General features: G+C 43.5%; 1 pseudogene; it reads left to right on the top strand.

Annotated features, from left to right (window-relative positions):
* The first annotated feature begins 13,151 nt into the window (after positions 1-13,151).
* Positions 13,152-15,085, top strand: LOC102773315 (annotated as a pseudogene).
* Positions 15,086-20,702: the final 5,617 nt, after the last annotated feature.

Below are 20,702 nucleotides of genomic sequence, written 5' to 3' on the forward strand. Positions count from 1 at the left end.
CTCAGTAGTGGGTGTGCAGGAGGCAGCTGATCGATGTTTCTCTCTCATCGATGTTTCTAACTCTCTATTCCCTCTCCCTTCTTCTCTGTAAAAAATCAATAAAATATATTTTTTTAAAAAGAAAGGGAGTGGACTGACAATTCTTGGGGGGAAGGGGGAATGAGGGGTGCGGGAAGAGACTGGACAAAAATCATACACCTAAGGATGAGGACAGTGAGGGGGGGGCATGGGTAAGAGCAGGGAGTGGGGTGGGAGCCGGGTGGAGGGGTGCTATGGGGGGAAAAAGAGGAACAATTGTAATAATCTGAACAATAAAGATTTAAAAAAAAAAGAATGGCCGTCTCCAAGAGGAAGGCGTTATAATATTTATGAACAGTGACAAACTCACTGTGCATATAGATAATTTCATTGTTCAATAACTGTGACGTGATTAGCTCCCTCTTAGGGGATGTGTAGAGTCAGGCCCTTGTGATGTTTTGTATGGCTGGTGACTTTGGCAGCATGAAAATGCTATGTAGAGCAAGGTTTAAGGAATCAGAGATTGAATTTTATTATTGAAAGTTGAAGCTAACATATATAAACAAAAACTAATAAAAGAATATAGGCATTTAAACGACTATTAAAAAATCACCTCATGACCCTGGGAACAATTTACATATCCTTCTAAAGTAGAAAGGGTAACACGTTGCTATATATTCCTACGATGGAATCCTACACAATGGTAAAACACATAAAGTAGAGCTACATATAATAACATGCCAAGCTCAAAAACGTAATGAGCGGAAAACCAATTGTATTCTGCAAAGAATTATCTAGGGATGGGATTCATAACAGGGGAGGATGTGTATGAAAATTACCAACTGTCATTTCAGGAGACAGCAAAGGGAGTGTGGAGGTGGGAGGGATAAAGGGAATAGCATCAGGGAAAAATTCATAGGCGACTTCAATAAAACTTTAATGTTTTATTTCTTTAGCAGAGTTGTGATTGCAGAGCTCTTCATATTCTTATTCCTTATTAATTCGTGAATATCTAAGATATCCTATTAGGCTGAATTGTATGAAATTGCTAATTGTCTGTTTTGATCTACAAAAATCGGCATTTCATATGGTGTGACCTAATATAGTGATAATGGTGATGATGGTAAAGATGTGGTCCATTGTTATTTAAAGCCTATATATAGGTGAGCCCTTCCTCTCCAGTTCTCTGGGTGCCAGCAGGGTGATGCAGGAGCCACACTCTGACAACACTGCTTTAGTGAATGTTGTCATGGCTCTGTCACAAATCAAGACCTGCGGTCTGGCCTTGGGGATGAGAAATTTGTGGTCTGAGGCTAGAAGAAGGGGGAAGAAAGGGTGCTGAGGGGTCTGCAGAGAGGAGGCAGTACAACTGGGTCACATGTAAAATGCTCATGCTCAGGCCCTTAGATCAAGGTCAGGGCTCAGGTAGTTCTTGAGGTCACCTACCTGCTGAGAGAGAGGCAACTACCTTCTCTGTATCTTCCACTCCTTGGAGATCAATCAATACCATTTCTTGAGTGAGAGTAGTGGGGAGCTAGATACTTTCTGTACATCAGTGGTTCTCAACCTTCCTAATGCTGCGACCCTTTAATACAGTTCCTCACGTTGTGGTGACCCCCAACCATAAAATTATTTTCGTTGCTACTTCATAACTGTCATTTTGCTACTGTTATGAATCATAATGTAAATATCTGATATGCAGGATATATTTTCATTGTTACAAATTTAACATAATTAAAGCATAGTGATTAATCACAAAAACAATATGTAATTGTATATGTTTTTTCCTATGGTCTTAGGCAATCCCTGTGAAAGGGTCATTAGGCGCCCAAAGGGGTCGTGACCAACAGGTTGAGAACTGCTGCTGTACATGGTCTCCTCGTCATCAATGGCACCACAAGGTAGGCATTAATTATCTCAGAGAACAGACAAGGCCCAAAGATGTGATGCTGCAGAACCTGAGCAGGAACCTGGGGCGAATGTCGGGCTGTGGGTTTGCAAAAGGAGAAGAGGGTCTGGCCGCTTCCTTCTGAGAGGCCAGGGAGACCAGCTTCCTGGGCCCATGAGGCCTCATGAGCATGGGAGGGCTGGTCCCTGTGGCTGCCATGTGTCTGCCCACAGATCAACCCAAATGGTCTTCTATGTCTCAACCTGAGTCACCTTGATCACCACAGGATGCCGACTGCCACCTTTGCTTCTTGGGTTTTCCCCCAAAGCACGTGGAGTCCATTCCTGGCTTGTGACTACAGAGGTAGTGGGGAGAGTTGATGGGGACTGGCGTATAGTCCACAGGGTGAGGACACAACTCGCTGTGGCTTATGTGAGCCGGAAGTAGGAGTCAGGAGACATGGGCCAAGTAGGGTACTGGAGTCAGCTTCACCATCCACCTCCACCAATGGCATCATCACCACCACCATCTCCCCCTCCATCATTACTACCCCCATCTTCCCCACCACTACTTTCACCACGTCTCCCATCTCCACTATTATCACTACCAGCTTCACAAACACCATCATCTCCACCAACTCCACACATCCATCATGATAAGCACTGTTCCAACCACAACATTATGACTACTTCTGGCACTATGCATTATCTACTGCAATGAACAAATCTCTACACCAGCCTATAATATGAATCTTCTTCTTCTTATGAAGATACAATGAAGACTGAAGAAGATTCAAAACAAGGTCTATGTTATTCCGCTTGATATAATTAATAAGGAGGTGTTAGGGTCACGTATTGACATCAACTTTGACCCAATATGGAGATGCCATCTGTTTCTCCCAGTGGGTCAATTCTGGAGATGTAGAGAGGATCAAACAGTTCTCTACAAGAGAGCTAACGCTTACCACAGGGGTTCGTGTATCACAGGCATCTGAGGCTCAGGGACATCGAGTGTCCTGCTCAAGATCACACAGCCAGTAACTGCCAGGATTTAGTCAGAGAGTGTCTGCTGTCAAAGCTACAGGGCCACCAGCTTAATGTGGCCTTAGTCACAAAACTGGGGTGATACAACTCCTTTGCAAAGGCTGTGACAGCCATGGAGATGTGCCACTCAACCGTCTTCAAGAGAGAATCTGCCACAGGGTGTGCAGGCCACAGGGTGTGCAATCAGCGGACAGCTTCTAGCTGTGGATACCTCCAGGCTCTGCCTCAGCTCATAAGTTCATGCCAGGTGCTTCCCAGGCAGTCCCTGGGCAGTGACTGAGCATGGCAGTGACACAAGGACTCAACATTTCCGGGCACTGTGTGACTCTTCCATGGATAAGCTATATGCCCAAGCTCCCTGCTGACCTGGCTGAACCTTCTCAGAGCTGAACCACAGTCTGAGGCTCTTCCTACAGAGCCCTCCTGTTTTCCTCCTTTTTTCCCAGTGCTAATATCTCCCTGCTGATTTCTGTTCTCTCTTCCCTCTATCTTTTGGAGGCATTATCCCCTATAAACATCTTGTACCCCAACGCTGCCTTGGTATCTGCTTGCTAGAGGACCTCAAATGACACAAATGTATGTTTGTATCATCATGACACAGAGTTGTTTTCTTTCCTAGCCTTGAGGTCACAAAATGTTCTTTTTCAGTCGTCGACGAGTATACTAAGAAAATATGGTAAAAAATATGGTTTATAGGAAGATGAGTTACAAACTGTTTTCATAACCAGCATCAAAAATACTATATAGAACCAAAATAAAAAAATTAGTCTGAAAAAGAAACGTTTTTAACAAAAAAAATTATTGGGGAAGGGGTTAATCTCCTCATCTGAAATGGTGCTAATCATCCTAACATTGCAGGGCTGTTTTGAGGTCTAAACTGTTTAAATCATCATAAAACACGTACACCCAGCCTGACACATCGTAGGCATCCAACAAATTCATATATTTATTGAGTTCCTCACCCAAGTGTAGCACTACATATTAGGCACGGGGACACAGCAGTGAACAGTAAGGACAATTCCTCGTGGAACTTACGATCTTATTCGTGAAAGCTAAATCTAAACTATCTTGAAGATATCTTGACTGCTATAAAAACTAAATAAGACAAGCCTCTCCTTTGAGAAGAGAAAACTATGAGACTGGAACGATAAGCATCCCTTTAAGAGGAAAATCAACGTTAGTTAAAGGAAAACCAAGAAGCAGTCACTTGGAGCTTTTGACACCCAGTTCTGGGCAGTAATTAACTCTGCCCTGAGGTTATCATGGGACACAGATTGAATAAGGAATGCAGGTTAGTTGGACTTCGTAAGCTAAATTCAAAGGTCAGTGAATTTTGCTCCTTCTTATGAAGTCCCATTACCATAAGGTCCAAAGAGATAAATGTTTTGATTGTATATACTGTCTGTTTTTAATTCTCCTAGTTACCATTTTATTATTTATTTTTAACTTAATAGTATTGTGGTCAGAGAAAAAAGTCTGTATGGTATTTGTTAAGGCCAGTTTTACTATCCAGCTTATGGTCAATTTGTGCAAACATTCTATGTATACTTGAAAAGAATGTGTGTTCATCCAACTTTAGAAAGTAATTTTCTATATATGCCCCTTAGATTGAGTCAGTTAATTATGATGTTTATACCGTATTTATCTGCACTGGACTCTGCCTATTCTATCAATTAATAAAAAACAAATCTTAAAATTTCCCAAAATGATGGCGGAGTTGTCACTTTCTCCTTGTAGCTCTATCAATTTTTACTTTATATTTTTTGAGGCTGTGTTATTAGGTGCATTGAAGTTTAAGATAGTTACATCTTCTTGTTGAAGTGAACTTTTTATCATTGGGCAATGACTCTCTTGACCTCTGATCATACCTTTACTTTAAAGTTTATTTGCATCACCTATAACAATAAAAGCATAATATGCTAATTAGACCAGACGTCCATCCTTCCAGACAAAGCCGCAGCGGGCGGGGGCCAAGGCAGAGGTGGCAGAGGCCCCTGGCCGCGGCGGCAGCAGTGGCAACAGTGGGCAGGGGCCGGGGCCTAGGCCCTTGCACGAATTTCATGAGTCAGGCCTCTAGTACTAATATAATGGTACTAGCTTCAATTCTGTTTACCTGGCATATCTTTTCCCCATCATTTGACTTTTAATTTCTCTAGTGTCCTTAAGTTTTAAATAGAACTCTTGTATAAAAAAAAAAATCTAGTCTAAAAGTCATTGTCTTTTAAATGGAGTTTTAGATCCATTTACATTTATTGTAAGTATAGATCTATCTTTACATATTAATACACCTTGTGCTTTCTATTTGTCCCTCCGTTTTTGTTTCTTTTTCCTTCCCTCTCCCCCCCCCCTTCTTTTGCATTGAGTTTTTTTCTTTTTTCTATTTCTCATTCTACACTGATCATTCCAACCCCTAACACAAAGGAATAATTTTGGAAGTGATACACACTATGCCCATTCTTTTAGTGGTCTCTCTAGCTATTTTAACCTGAATATTTAATAAAATCTAAATCTAATCAATAGTTTTCCTTTTTTCCCCAAGCAATATAAGAACCTTAAAATACATTAACATCAATTACTTCCTCCAAAGGTATATGATACTATAATCAAGTTTTTAGTTCTCTCTTTTTTATTTTTTCTACTGTGCAACCTGCTTCAGTGCCTGCAGCCTATGGGCAGAGGCCGGGCAACGATTCAAGGCTGCAAAGTTTTTAGTTCTATTTCCAAATTAAACATTATAATTTTTCTATAGTAAATTTTTGTTTCAATAGAATAAACATAGTAATTTATGTTTACTTACGTATTTACCAGTATCTGTTCACCATTCCTGTTTGAATCTTAGGCCTTCTGGTTTGGATTTTCTTTCTTTCTGAAATATCTTCTAGAATCTTCTTTTTTTTTTTAAATATTTTTTATTGATTTTTTACAGAGAGGAAGGGAGAGGGATAGAGAGTTAGAAACATCGATGAGAGAGAAACACCGACCAGCTGCCTCCTGCACGCCTCCCACTGGAGATGTGCCCGCAACCAAGGTACATGCCCCCGACCGGAATCGAACCCGGGACCCTTCAGTCCTCAGGCCGACGCTCTATCCACTGAGCCACACCGGCCAGGGCTAGAATCTTCTTTAATGAGGATCTTTTGTTGGTAAACTGTGTTTTTTCCTGAAACAATCTTCCTTTAGATATTTTTCTTAAAAAATAATTTATCGGTTACAAACTTCTGAATTGATGGTTATTTTCTCTCAGTACTGTATTTTTTCTCCCCTTTTTCCTGACCTCCATTTTTCTGCTGAGTAAAAAGTTGTCAGACTAATTGCTATTCTTGGAAAATCGGTTCTTTATCTCTGTCTTTTTTTTTTTAAGATTTTCTCTTATTCTTTCTTTCTCTGTAGTTTCCTTATTTGTTTGGTTGTTTGTTTGCTTAATCAATTATGCTTAGGATTCAGTGGGTTACCTATAAGCATGATCTGGTATCTTTCAGCAGTTTTGGAGATTTCTCAGTCATATATCTTTGAATATTATCCTCTTCCCATTTTCTCCATTATTTACTTCTGAGGCTCCAATTTGTTTTATATTATGCCCATCACAATACTCTCCATGTTCTTTCACTTATCTTTCACAACCTTCTTCTTAAGAATAAGTGAATCAGAAAATATGATGATTCAGTGTTTAACCTGTCTAGTAAGTTTTAATTTTTAGTTATTATATTTTTAAAATATATTTTATTGATTTTTTTACAGAGAGGAAGGGAGAGGAATAGAGAGTTACAAACATCGATCAGCTGCCTCCTGCACACCCCCTACTGGGGATGTGCACGCAACCTAGGTACATGCCCTTGACTGGAATCGAACCTGGGGCCTTTCAGTCCGCAGGCTGACGCTCTATCCACTGAGCCAAACTGGTTAGTTATTATATTTTTAAGTATTTATAGTTCTTTTTGTACTTTGAAAAAGTTGTTCTTTTTTTGTTGCTTTTCCATTTGTTTGTTTTGTTTTAGAGAGAGTGGAAGGGAGAGGCAGAGCCACAGAGAGAAACATCAATGTGAAAGAGACACATCAATTGATTGCCTCCTACACCCGCCCCCACCAGGGCCAGGGATCGAGCCTGCAGCAGAGTTATGTGCCCTTGACTGGAATCGAACCCTGGACCCTTCAGTCTGTGAGTCAACACTGTACCCTCTGGGCCAAACCAGCCAGGACCAGTTGTTCTTTATAGTGACCTGGGAGCTGGTCCCTGGCATTCGAGGCTCCTCATCACCTCCTTGTGTTTGGACTGTGGGCTCTGCTTGCCTTGCCTGCTCCCAGAACTGCTCCAAGGCCACAGCCTTGAGATGGAAATGTGGTGATGAGATGATCTGGACCGGGTATGGAACTCCTGGGAATGTCACTGAACCCAGTTAGGGCCTCTAGATAAACGTTTAAGGTTAGTGAGTGAGTGCAGAAAATGATTCACCTGGCTGCCGCCCAGGACAAGCTTCCTATGTACGCTCCCTCACTTATGAAATATGCCACCTCCCAATCTGGAGTGGTGGTCTGCCTTTTTCTTTGGTCTCTTCTTGTCTCCCACGTATGGGGGCCAGTTTCGGGTTATATCCAGGAAGCTCCTGAAGAGGCTGCAACCCAGCAGTTGGCAAGGACACCAAAGAACTAGGCCTTGGGAAAGAGGCCTCCACGGGGAAAATCCCGAGTTGGCCATGACCTCTATGTAGGGAGGAGTGGCCTGAATTCCAGATGCTGGAGGACTGCTGTGTGAGCACAGGGACACCCTGGAAATGCTGGCTGCTTTAAAGCACCTTGCTGCGGAGAAGGGGAACACACGGCTGCCCAGTGTGCTGGCCTCCGCGGTGGGCAGTTGGGCTGGTCAACAACGCCCAGCCAGGGGCCAAAGCTCCACTGGGAAAGCGGGAAAATCAGCTGAGATTAGAGAAGGACCTGCGTGTCCACTGCTCTCCCAGCTTTAGGGCGGGCAGACAAGGTGGGAGCGCAGGATAGTAAGTAGAAAACCTTAGTGTGCCATTTTGCAAAGCTAAGAGGGCGTAAGCTGCTGCAGGATAAGACTGCGTGCTGATGACAAAGCCTGATTGGGACGGTGAGAGACGGAATCCCAGGAGAGTGAGGAAAGCAGAGGAGAATGCAATGGTGATGGACAATGATATGGATGGAGTGCCCTTTGCCATCCAACCCCTAACACAAAGGAAAATGTTAAATAGCAATTACCCTAGATTCTGATTATAGAGACATATACCCCCAAAACTCCTAGGAGAAGACGTGCATTCTTTCTGTCTCTTAAAGTTGTAAATTTATCATGTCTTTGAAACACAAACATGTAGGAGCTGACCAAAACAGTGCCCATGGAGACTTAAGGGAAAAGAAGAGGGCTTTTAAAGATAGCTCTCTCCTGGCCGGTGCGGCTCAGTGGTTGAATGTCAACTTATGGTTTGATTCCTGGCCAGGGTACATGCCCGGGTTGTGGCTCAGTCCCCAATGGGGGGCTTGCAGGAGGCAGCCAATAAATGGTACTCTGTCATCATTGATGTTTCTATCTCTTTCTCCCTCTTCCTTCCTCTCTGAAATCAATAAGATTATTTAAAAAAAAAATACAGTTCTCATGCCAAATTTGACTTGTAAGAAAGAGGTATTTTCACAAAACTACCAGAAAATAATATGGAGGAAAGATAATGTCTGTGTATGGAAAGTAGGATGTATGTTTTTGGTAAAAGAATATGAAAAAGAGGGATGCATGTTTGTTGAGGGAAGAGAAAGTTTTTTATGAATAAGGAAATACAGTGGGGCCTTGACTTACGAGTGTCCCAACTAAGGAGTTTTATGAGATACCAGCTGTCTCAGCCGATTTTTTGCTTTGAGTTGATAGAGTAATTTGAGTTAACGAGCTCCTTAACGAGCACGGTCTCAGAACACATCAAACTCGTAAGTCAAGGCCCCACTGTAGAAAGGATGGGGTTTGGGCGGGAGGTTTTCTGAAAAGAAAAATGTAATTTTGTACTAAGGTAAAATGAATGTTTCAAAATAAGAAAGGGCAAGAACAAACGCTGAAAGGTATGTGAAAGTGGCAGAAGGCTGGTGGAAATTGCAGAGGGTTCCGAATGCAGGAATCTTGAGGAGGAATTGAATGTGTGGTCCGGCCCACAAAGAGTGGAAGAATGGATGACTAAGTCAAGAGTGTCATTTGGTGTGCCTTGAACTCTCACCTGATCTTAAACCGTGGCCATTTTTAAGTCTTTGGTCATTTGCAGACAGTTCTTGTTTTATTCTGATGCTTTCCCCAAAGCGTTCCTGCGGAGGTGCCTCATCTTCATGGGGATTCACGAAAAGGTTCGGACAAGTACAGGTTTCTGATAACTGAGATCAATTTGCCATCGTGTGGGCAGGACAGCAACGATCCTTTCACCTGCTTCCCCAACGTGGGCTGCACAGCCCCACCGTACGCCATGGGACAGCGGCCCGTGACCTGTCCCTGTTCTCCTTCCCACGTCAGGATATGGGCCCGCTACCCCGATGACGGAATGTTAACATGTGACCATCTGACGGTGCCGGACACTCTGCAGGCTTTGCTGAATCATCTCCCAGGGAGACGGTGGGCAGTGGACCCACAAAAAGCCAAGGCCTGGGCACCACCAGAAGATGTTGGAGTCGTTCGGTTGGGGAAGACCCGTGTTGTCCCAGAAGCTGTGACTGATAAGATGCAAGCCTGTCCAACCCCTGGGAGTGTAAAGGAGAGGCGAGGCTTTGTAGGGACCTGTGGGCGTGGGGACTTTTATTCCTCCCCTGGCACAGTGCCTCCGTCCCCTAGGCTGGCTGGGAGGGAGAGGGCACATGAGGGACTGGGACAGAGCAGCAGCACCTCTGGGAAGGCAAGAACGCCAGTGAAGCCACGGCGAGCTCTGGGCATCTCTGGAGCAGGACCACCATCTGGGTTAGACGTGACTGTGACTGCAGAAGGCCTGGGTCGGGCACTGTGGCTGAGACACGGGAGGGGAGAGTGCCCCTAGGGTTTTGGTCCCAGTCCTAGAAGGGGGCAGAAATCCAATATTCTCCCTAACGCAACCACGCGGCACTCCCGCAGGTGCGGCCTCTCAGGAAGGGACAGCCAGCCACAGCCGGGGGGCTGCACTCAGAGAGGTCCGCGTGGTGGCTGTTAGGATGCACTCCCCTCGGCCTCTCCTTTTCGGACGTGTTTTCTGAAACATGTTGTTATAAGTTTTTTTCCATAGTGCGAAGCAAACGGCCTGCGCCTGCCGCAGATAAGATACACTCCCCAACCGACTCGGGGGTTCGCCTCTGCCTGAGCTGTGCGCCCACCAGACGCCCTGCTATCTTCCAAGGAGGCCCTGTTGTTCAGGCCGCGCTCCCAGCTGCTGGTGCCACCCTGACCCAGCCCCATATAAGGGAGGATAAACACTCCCTCGGCGCCGGCGCCGGCGCCGATATCCACACACTGGGCCCAGCTCGCCATCAGCCGATACAATTCCTTAAACTCTTACAGTGTCTCTTGGCCTGGCTCCTGTTGGCACGGATCTAACAGTGACCACCCATGAGTCCTGGCTGCTAGCCCTCTGCTGGGACAGCTGGGCTATTTTAAAGAGATTAAGTCTATGGCTTGGGAAACGGGCTGCCGAGGGATGGGTGATTGATGAGTGGGCCCTTGTGGGGTCAGGATGTGTGGAGGGACCCCAGGGTTCTCCTGCGGAGCCTGAGGTGGTCCTCACTGCCTTCCACATCCCAGCCAATAGAGCATTGCCACCCCTGGCCATCAAGAAGATGATGCCCTAGCCCTAGCTGGCTTGGCTCAGTGGATAGAGCATCAGCCTGCGGACTGAAGGGTCCCAAGGTTCGATTCCGGCCAAGGGCACATGCCTGGGTTGCGGGCTCGATCCCCAGTGCGGGGTGTGCAGGAGGCAGCCGATCAATGATTCTCTCCCATCATTGATGTTTCTATCTCTCTCTCCTTCTCCCTTCCTCTCTGAAATTAATAAAGAAATATATTTAAAAAAAAGAAGAAGCTGATGCCCTAGTTTGGGCATGAGCCTAGCAACTGACAGAGCAGATAGGACGCATAGACACAGTGGCCACCGCGGTGCCCAGGTGGGATGGCATATTGCCACGGGTCCTGGGCTGCCCTTGAAATACAGCGACATGGCTAACACAGTACCAGCATGTCATGTGTATTTTATCCAAGACAATAGCCAAAGGAGTCTGAGGCTCTCCATGGGCGTTCCCAACACGTGAGGGGTGGCAAATTGATTATATTGGCCCTCCCTCTGCGAGTGAGGGTTCTAAATAAGCCTTGGTTGGTGTGGACACCAGGCCTGGTTTAACCAAGCTTTGCTGTCACCATGCACACCAGACCGCCACGAGGGGATCAGAGACACTGAGCACCACATATGGATACCCTCGCTGAAGAGGGAGCGATTAAGAGTCACATTTCAAAGGTCATGATATGCAAGACCAAGCAAAAGAGCATGACATTGAGTGGAGTTTCCATCTCCCCCTAAATTCACCCAGCAAGCCTTGAATGGTCGCCAACAAAGCCTGTCCTTACTGATCGCTGAAATGTCTCTAATGACGAAAGCTACCCTCCAAAATAGGGTGGCCTTGGACATGATTACTTTCTTGCCAGGAGGCACCTGTGACATTATCTAAACAGAATGTTGTTTGTTCAGACCCGACGCGACTGATAATGTGTCGTCTTTATTAAATCACATGAGGACACAAGTGGACACCATGAGTGATCTGGTCCCAGCCTAAGGGACTTGGTAAATCAATGGTTTAAACCACAGGGCTTTTGGCAAAAAAAGGTGCCACTGATTTGGGGAACCACTGTCTTTATCTGTATTTTCTCTGTATTGTTGCTATGGTATCTGCCTCCAATAAAACCAGACCTCCACCAAATGCGCCACCTCCGTGCTAGAGAAACCCCTTGCTGACCGCTCAGAGCACAACGTGGACGAGACAGCGTGTGTGTGAGATTGTAAGAGTCGGTCCAAAGTGTGGAGTGATGAGGGAGGTGACCGAGACGTTACCCAGGAGCAATAGGAGGCTCCTCCCTCATCTCCTGTGCTTTGGACTGTGGACTCTGCTTGCCTTCCCTGCTCTCGGAGCTGCTCCAAGGTTACAGCCTTGAGATAGAAATGTGATGAGGAGACTATCTGGACTGGGTATGTGAGGCCCCGGGGTACATGGCTGAACCCAGTTAGGACCTCCACAGGCAGCTCCCCATGACAAGCCTCATACGTTCCCTTGCTTATTAAATCTGCTACTTAGATCAGGAGTGGTCTGCCTCTTTCTTTGGTCCCTCCCTGCCCTCTGTGTACTGGGCCAGTTTCAGATTTCACCTAGGAAGCTTCCAAAGAGATTATAAACCAACAACAGGTCTTTGATTTTTTCTTTTCAAGCTTCTCTTTTTTTTTTTTTTTTCTTTTTTTTTTCTTTTGCTGACAGGACAGACGAGAGAGGGGGAAGAGGCTCATGGGAGAGAGGAGGGAAGGGACAGATGCTGATGGGACAGAGAAGGGAGAAGACAGAGGCTGATGGGACAGAGGATGGAGGGGGCAGAGGCTGATGGGACAGGGGAGGGAGGGGATAGAGGGTTCAAGCTTCTCTTTTACTTTTTGAATATATTCAGTGGTCTTTCAGTTAAGGTTTAACAACTGACTTCCTCTACAAAAATAAATTTTAAATAAATAAACATATAAATAAATACCTTAATTTATAGTGTTTGCCAACTTCTCTGGTGTAAATACCCCTGCGACAGCCAGTCTCAAGCTACCGACATGATACTGCTCAACATGGAGTTGGGAAGAGATGCTCACCATCAGCTCTGGTGAGCTAGCATCAGCTGCCTTAAGCACATCACTGATTTTAAACATATTTGAAGTTATACTCTGGTGTCTGAAGTGTGTGGGTCTGTTTTTACTATCTATTGCTTCTACTTGTTTACACTCCTGGTGCTGTGCTTCCTTTTCTCTGTGTGTGATGTTTTGTTTGTTTGTGAGCTATACATTTCTTTAGAACTTCGTTGTAGGTGACCTTTGAATTCTGGTGTAAAGTTTGGTTCCACTAGTGCCTGATTAATTTCACATCTGCTACTTCCTGGGGACCCTACTTCAAATTTGTAACATCTTTAAATTCTTTGCTTGAGTTTTTTGTTGTTGTTGTTCTGTTTTGTTTTTTACTAGTTAGGTAGCATGAATTCAGGCTCAGACATGAGTGAGGACCCCCTGATGATGACAAATTCTCAGGTGAGATTTTTTTCTTCCCCTCCCCTCAGTCCTAAGATTGAGATGGGCCAGTTTCATAAGCTGTTTCTTCTATCTGGGGTCTAGCTCTATGAGGGATCTATTGTTAAATTCTCACCTTGGGTGTGCCCTAGAGTGTGTCCGGCTCTTATGTCTGCTGCAGCCTTTAAAGGGGAAGCTCAAGTTCTCCAGAGTTTGGAAGAAACCCTCTGGAAAAAGCTGGCTTTGGTGAGTGCTCACCACCCAGCATCCCTGACTTCAGGTCTCTGGGGGCTCTGTTGATCCCTTACCTTTGTGCTAGATCAGCAAAGTGTTGAAAAGATGCATTTGAGTCTTGTCTAGCTTTTTAGTTGCTCCAGTGGGCTGAGTGTTAGGGTATCTAATCCTCCATAGCACTAGAATTAGAAGTCTCCTTATCACTTCTAATGTATAAATGATCTCAAGGCATTTGAAATTTACTAGAATTTTTTTCTTAGTCCTCCTCTCCTTTCTTGAACAAAGTCCATTGTTCCCCAGACAGTAAAAGCTTGGCATAATTTCTAATATTTGAGATAACACGATAGGTGCTATAGTCCCTTCTAGAACTCTTTATGATGAACTTGCATTAAGTAAACAAACTTGCATAGATAGCTTTATCTTTGTGAAGATAAAGCTATCTATGAGATAGCATCTCATTCCTCTACGCTTGCTCAAACACAAGCCCAATGCTCTGAACTAAAAACCTGCTCCTCCCTCTTTGTTCCCTGAGTCACCAACTGATAGTCAGTCCAGCGAGCAGCCAGGTCAGTGACCTGAAGCTCACCTTCCTCCTGCACCCCATCCTACTACTCCATGAAATCTGTTTCCAGGTCATTTAATTATACGACCAATACATTTCTGGAGTCTCTCATCCGCCTTCCTCCTTCATTGCTGCCCAGCCTACATTCTAACCCTTGATTCAAATTCTCCTAACGATCTCTCATCTAGCTTCGTATGTGGCACATTATTTGACAGTTAATCTTCCCGACAATCCTATGATGCAGGTACTATTATCATTCCCATTGTAATGATGAAAAAGCTGAGGCCTTGCCCTAACCGGTTTGGCTCAGTGGATAGAGCGTCAGCCTGCGGACTAAAGGGTTCCGGGTTTGATTCCGGTCAAGGGCATGTACCTTGGTTGTGGGCACATCCCCAGTAGGGGGTGTGCAGGAGGCAGCTGATCGATGTTTCTCTCTCATCGATGTTTCTAACTCTCTACCCCTCTCCCTCCCTCTATAAATAAATAAATACATACATACATACATACATACATACATACATACATAAATAAATAAAAGATAAAAGAAAAAAGAAAAAGCTGAGGCCTTATTCTTTTGGAGGTGAAAGCACCACTGAGAATTTGTGGAGATATTCATGGACAGTATACAGATTTACTACGATTATCTGACTATGGAGTTTCCCACAAGAAGCCAACTATCTTGTCTTAAGAGAGAATGTGGATAGAGGACAGTAGTCTCTGCAAACCATTTGTTTGCTATTGGCTTAAAAAAGTCAAATATCCAGAGCACTTCTTTCTCTTAAGTGGAAACCATGAAGGGTGCTGGCATCGATCGTGTGGGTTCGATGATGAATGCAAACAAAGGTTCAGTATCACACTGTGGACGACCTGCACGGGCTGTCCCAACCGCCTGCCGACCGCTGCCATTGCAGCGAGGAGGTCTGCTGCCATGGAGGACTGTCAACAAACCTGCAATCGAGGACGCAGAGTTGGAGAGTTATGTGACCCACCGATGTCCCCCCTGCAAGTCTGCTCTGTGATCTGCTGTGTCTGACCCAGAGAAGGATGGCAAGGCTGGGGAGAAAATAACTGGTGTCCCTTCACGTTTGGAGCTGAATGGATATGATTTTTTCCCCCCTAAATGACGATAGGTAACCCTATTTTCAGTCCCAGATTATTGTGGCAATTCTGATCATGCTGGTGGAACGATGAGGGTGGATGAAGGTAGGATGTGCTCGTTTCAGTGCTGACATCATCTGGAAAGAAAGCAAAGTATCAGCCTGGTGGGCTGGACTGAGGAGGTCCTGTCACTCCACTTTAAACAGTTAATTCACTGAAGAAAAGGTGAAGAAAGGAACTATGTAACATAACCACCAGATTGGTTAAGAACATTCTTCATAACATATGTGTGCACTATACATCCATCCAGACATTTGGCACCCTTTATGATGTCACACCTTTAACTTAAGGAGACTGATAAAGCATCTTATAATTCTTTTTCTAATAGAAAGATGTGCTGCACTGTATCATCATAAGTATACTCTGTAATAATATGCAACAAAGTTAAATCCAAATTCAAAATTACCCAATAAGTTACATCTTCACTTATCACAGTTTTTAAAGTTGAGAAGCATCCCAATTAAACTAGATGAGACAGTTAAACCAGATGAAAGCATGATGGTCCATCTGCATGTGGTTTTAGTGATATGTGACTGTGTAATTACATTGAGCTTGTTTTGTTTGTTTTTGATAGAATAATGGCAACTCTTTTAAACTTTTTTTCCTAAATATTAAAAAAAATTATTTATTGGTGAGAGAGAGAGAGAGAGAGAGAGAGAGAGAGAGAGAGAGAGTGATTTGTTGTTCCACTAATTTATGCATTCATTGGTTGGGTCTTGTATGTGCCCTGACTGATGATCGAACCCACAACCTTGCTGTATCAGCACAACACTCTAACCAACCGAGCTACCCAGCCAGGGCTTTTTAAAACATTTTAAAAAGTAAAATGTGGGCCCTAGCTGGTTTGGCTCAGTGGATAGAGCGTTGGCCTACAGACTGAAGGGTCCCAGGTTCGATTCTGGTCAAGGGCACATGCCCAGGTTGTTGGCTTGATCCCCAGTAGGGGGTGTGGAGGAGGCAGCTAATCAATGATTCTCTCTCATCATTGATGTTTCTATCTCTCTCTCCCTCTTCCTTCCTCTCTGAAATCAATAAAAATATTTTTTTTAAAATAAATAAAGTAAAATGTGGGATGAGCTCTGAAGATATTTACCATTATTTTCTCGTTTACTTACACACCTTATTACCATAAAAAGAAAAACTTATGCCTCATTACCATAAAAAGGAATTTTAGAGATTGATATTTTTTAAATATGCAAATTGTCCAATCTGGTAACTTAATCAAACAGTTTTGGGCAAACCTTACAGCTGATAGTGAATATTTTGCTTCTTATAGACATTGCCACCGATTTGGATTTGTACACTCTGGTTTTTAACTGCTCTATAGTGCAGTAGTACCTCATTTAACTCTTGTAGTATTACGCAGCTAGCTGGTAATGTGATTATGTGGTACCTTGGCTTTAAGTTTTAATTCTCATCAAACACCTTTGGGCAGGCTTGACTTTCTGGTAACACCCTTACCTGCATTAATTTTGTTTTTTGGGTGGTTTTTTTTGTTTTGTTTGTGTTTAGATCCACAAAACATGAGGATCCTTTTTTGAGAAGCCTTAGAAAGCTCCCATTATCTCTTTTTTCCTCCCTCTGTGTAACGGATGTATTTGAATGAATGTTGGTCAGTGGGACATTTTGTCAGCTACGGCTATGGGGTGCTTAATGTCTAATATTGCCATGTGGATATAATTGTAAGGTTAAGGTCACTGAAGAGTTTTATTTTTATTCTTCACGATCAAAGTTCATATGACATTGTATAGACATGTTTTGTAGCAATAATTTCTGTACATGATCCAGGGTTTATTGCAGCATTTCTTTTCCTGTTCCCTTTTTTCCATGATTTAGTATTAACAAATAGCAGGAGTACAGAAGTGAGTATAAAGGTTTTATAAAGAGAACTTAGAGAACAAAGGTTTGTAATTTTTGGATGTCATTATAAAAGCTTTTACGGAGCACTATCAAATTTGTAAGCTTCATAGGGATGGACATCATTTTTATAATGCCCTTCTATATGTGCTACCATGGATGTGAAATTCCTGGCCTTAATATCGTCTTTTAAAGTGTTAAATTGAGAATTCTGTTAACTTACATTGTATGAATTGGCGTATTGTAGTACTGCAAGAGATTTGATTTTTCAGTACAGTGCAAAGTTCTTTCTAGTGCATATGTCTTTTTTCCTAGTTCCATTTTGTTTTAAATGTAGTTTTCTTGTTTAGTAAAAGTTGTCTATTTGATATGGGAAAAAAGCTGAGGCGTATAAAGGTTAAGTAAGGGTCCCAGGGCTAGTCAGTGGTGGAAACTGACTCCACACCGTGGTCTAACCTAGAGGGTAGCTCTTAGCCACCACTCTCTACTAGTAAGTGTGGTTTTCTACTTTCAGCCTCATCTTCTCTAATTCACTATCCTCCACAACAGCTAGAGGGGTCTTTCTAAACCGCAACACTGATCATGTCCTGTCTCAGCTCAGATCCCTCCGGCCTTGGGATAAAGCGTCGGCTCATGTCCATAACCTCTACAGCCCCATCTCCCATCGCACAGAATCGCCCCTCACCCCATTCGCTCTGCTGCAGCCACATCGCAGCCCACTCCCAGCCACCACAGCATTTCCATCCTTCCGTGACTGCAACTCACACTGTTCTCCAACGGCATACATAGTATGTGTCCTCTTTTTCACTCGGAGAACTCCTACACATCCTCCAATACTCAGCCCAAATGTTACCTGGTAGAAGACTTTCCTGACCTCCCCCAGGTAGAATTAGTCATTGTGTCCTTCACTCTCTATATAATACATTGGCAGGCATTCTTGGCCTTTGAGGATTATGAGGGCCAGAAAAAGTCAAGTAAAAGCATATCCAGTTAGAATGGGACTAGAATTTTACAGTTAATATCAAGGAGGATAAAAAAGGATTTGATTGAGATGAATGAAACTTAAAGAATTCTGTACGAATTCTTAAACAGAAGATGAGCCACGGACTGATATCCTATGTAATAAAACCCTAATATGCAAATTGACTGAATGGTGAAATGACTGGCGGAATAACTGGCAGAACGACTGGTCACTAAGATGCACACTGACCACCGGCAGTGGCGATCAGGGGGCAGGGCTGGCCAGCGGGGGGCAGGGTCAGCCAGCAGGCGGCACCAGGCCACCACCCAAGGTGGGTGCTAGCGGGGTTGGGGGAAGATGATTGCCCCGCCCACTGGTCACCCCAAGATGGCTCGGATTGCCAGCCAAGCCTAAGGACCCTACCCTATATATTGGGAACAGTCTCTTAGATTTAAAAATTAAAACCTGGCAAGGCTACTCTAACAATGAAAAAACAGGATGATGCAGCAATGACATGCATGGACTCTGGCTTGCACATTTTGTGGTCAACCCTGATTCTGATACTTATAACTATGTGACAAGGCCAATTACTTAACTTCTCTCTACTCAGTTTTTCCACCCATAAGATGGGGAAAATGGTACTAATGCACAAATTTTGTGCACCAGGCCTCTAATATATATATATCTTTCTCTTTGGCATAATTTCCTGACAAAATTTTTTTTTGAAAGCATGATATGACATCCTTTTCTTACAAGTTTCATACCATGATCACACAGAGTCAACTTTGCAAAAATATAAGATACTTCCAGTTTCCCAGCAGGCCTTAGTATTTTCATAATGAAATCTCTTTTAAGTAACTGTCCTGTTTTCTTTGCAATAATATCCTCTTCTTTAGATGTTTCTTGGTCTAAGAATTACATCAGCCAGATGCTCATTTGTCAATATAGTTGGGGGTGAGTAGTTCTCCAACATTACTTACGTCAACTTTAGGAAAATCTATAACTTTGCAAGAATTGCAATTTTATTTTGCAAAGGATTGCACACTCAGACAGACTGACCAACACCCAAGAAAGAGGATGTTAATGTGATGAAGAGAGCAGACACTGGCGTTCAGCTGGTCCATGGTTGAGGTAATTCCATTGGGCCAATGTCAGCTTGCCAGGTCTAATAATGCCCTGCAGTTATGTGAGATGTTGCCATTGGGGGAAGCTGGGTGAGGAACACAGCTCACCACTTGGTGCTAATTTTGCAACATCTTTTGGGCTTATAATTATTTCAAAATAAGAGTTTAAAATATTATAAAAATATCTCACAGCCAAGAGGAGCCTAAGGAAACATGGAGACTAAATGCATGAGAATGAAGCATGATAATTAAACTTATAAATAACCAGATACTTCATTAAAATTTCCTTGTAATGATCACTTTTGCTTTCTTTGGCAATCTCATCACCATGTGGGGAGAAGGGGTTTTAACTAAATACTTTGGTTTTCACTAATCCTTCCATGGAATTCTAATTATTTATTTAACCACAGTAAACCCTCGATTTTGCAGATCTCAATTTAACAGACTTCAGAGTTAATGGACATACAGACAAAATTTCCAGTCCATATGTCACATGTGCACATTAATACCCTTTTAACTTTTAAATGCTTTTAACCAAGATTTGCTTATAATTAAGTTAACAAGTTGTGTTTTTTGTTATTAATTCACTGTTATTTTTAACAAATTTTAGCAAATAGGCCATATGCTGGAAAGAACACTAGTAATTTCACCAACATAAATAAGTATTACATATCTACAACTATAGTCAGATCTATATATTTAAATCCAAGAGTCACAGTTTGTAAACAGTGTTTGGCAAATGATTAGCACATGATCACACCACATCCTGGTTGTGTTGTTGAGTCACATGACTTTCTGCAGCAGTTTTTATTTTTAATACTAGATGCCCGGTGCACAAAACTCATGCACTCAGGCAGAGGGTGGGGGTGGGGGGGAATCCCTCAGGCCAGCCTGCGCCCTCTCACAGTAGTCTGGGTGCCCTTAGGGGATGTCCAACTGACGGCTTAGGCTTGCTCCCCACACTGCCATGGCAGTTGGACATCCTTAGCCAGCCATGAGCCCAGCTTCTGGCTGAGCAGCGCTCCCCCTGTGGTGCTCCTGCATTGAGTGTCTGCCCTCTGATGGTCAGTGCATGTCATAGCGATTGGTCGTTCTGCTGTTCAGTCTATTTGCATATTAGCCTTTTATTATATAGGATATTTTGATTGATTTCAGAGAGGTAGCGAGAGATAGAAACATCAATGATGAGAGAGGATCATTGATCAGCTGCCTCCTGCACACCCCTCACTGGGGATCAAGCCTGTAACCTGAGCATATGCCCTTGACTGGAATCAAACCCTGGACACTTCAGTCCGCAGACTGACACTCTATTCACTGAGCCAAAGCGGCCAGGGCTCTGCAGCAGTTTTGTTTGTTTTGTTTTGTTTTGTTTTTTTTTGTTAATCCTCACCCAAGGTATTTTCAGGGAGATTTTTTTTATTTCTTTTATTTTATTTTATTGCTTAAAGTATTACAAAGGGTATTACATATGTGTCCTTTTATTTTCCCCACCATTGACAATCCCCTGGCCTACCCCTACCCCCCAATGTCTTATGTCCATTGGTTATGCTTATATGCATGCATACAAGTCCTTCAGTTGATCTCTTACTCCCTTCCCTCCTTCCCCCCAACCCTCCCCGGCA

Source organism: Myotis davidii, unplaced genomic scaffold, assembly GCF_000327345.1.
Source record: "Myotis davidii unplaced genomic scaffold, ASM32734v1 scaffold209, whole genome shotgun sequence".
NCBI classification, from domain to species: domain Eukaryota; kingdom Metazoa; phylum Chordata; class Mammalia; order Chiroptera; family Vespertilionidae; genus Myotis; species Myotis davidii.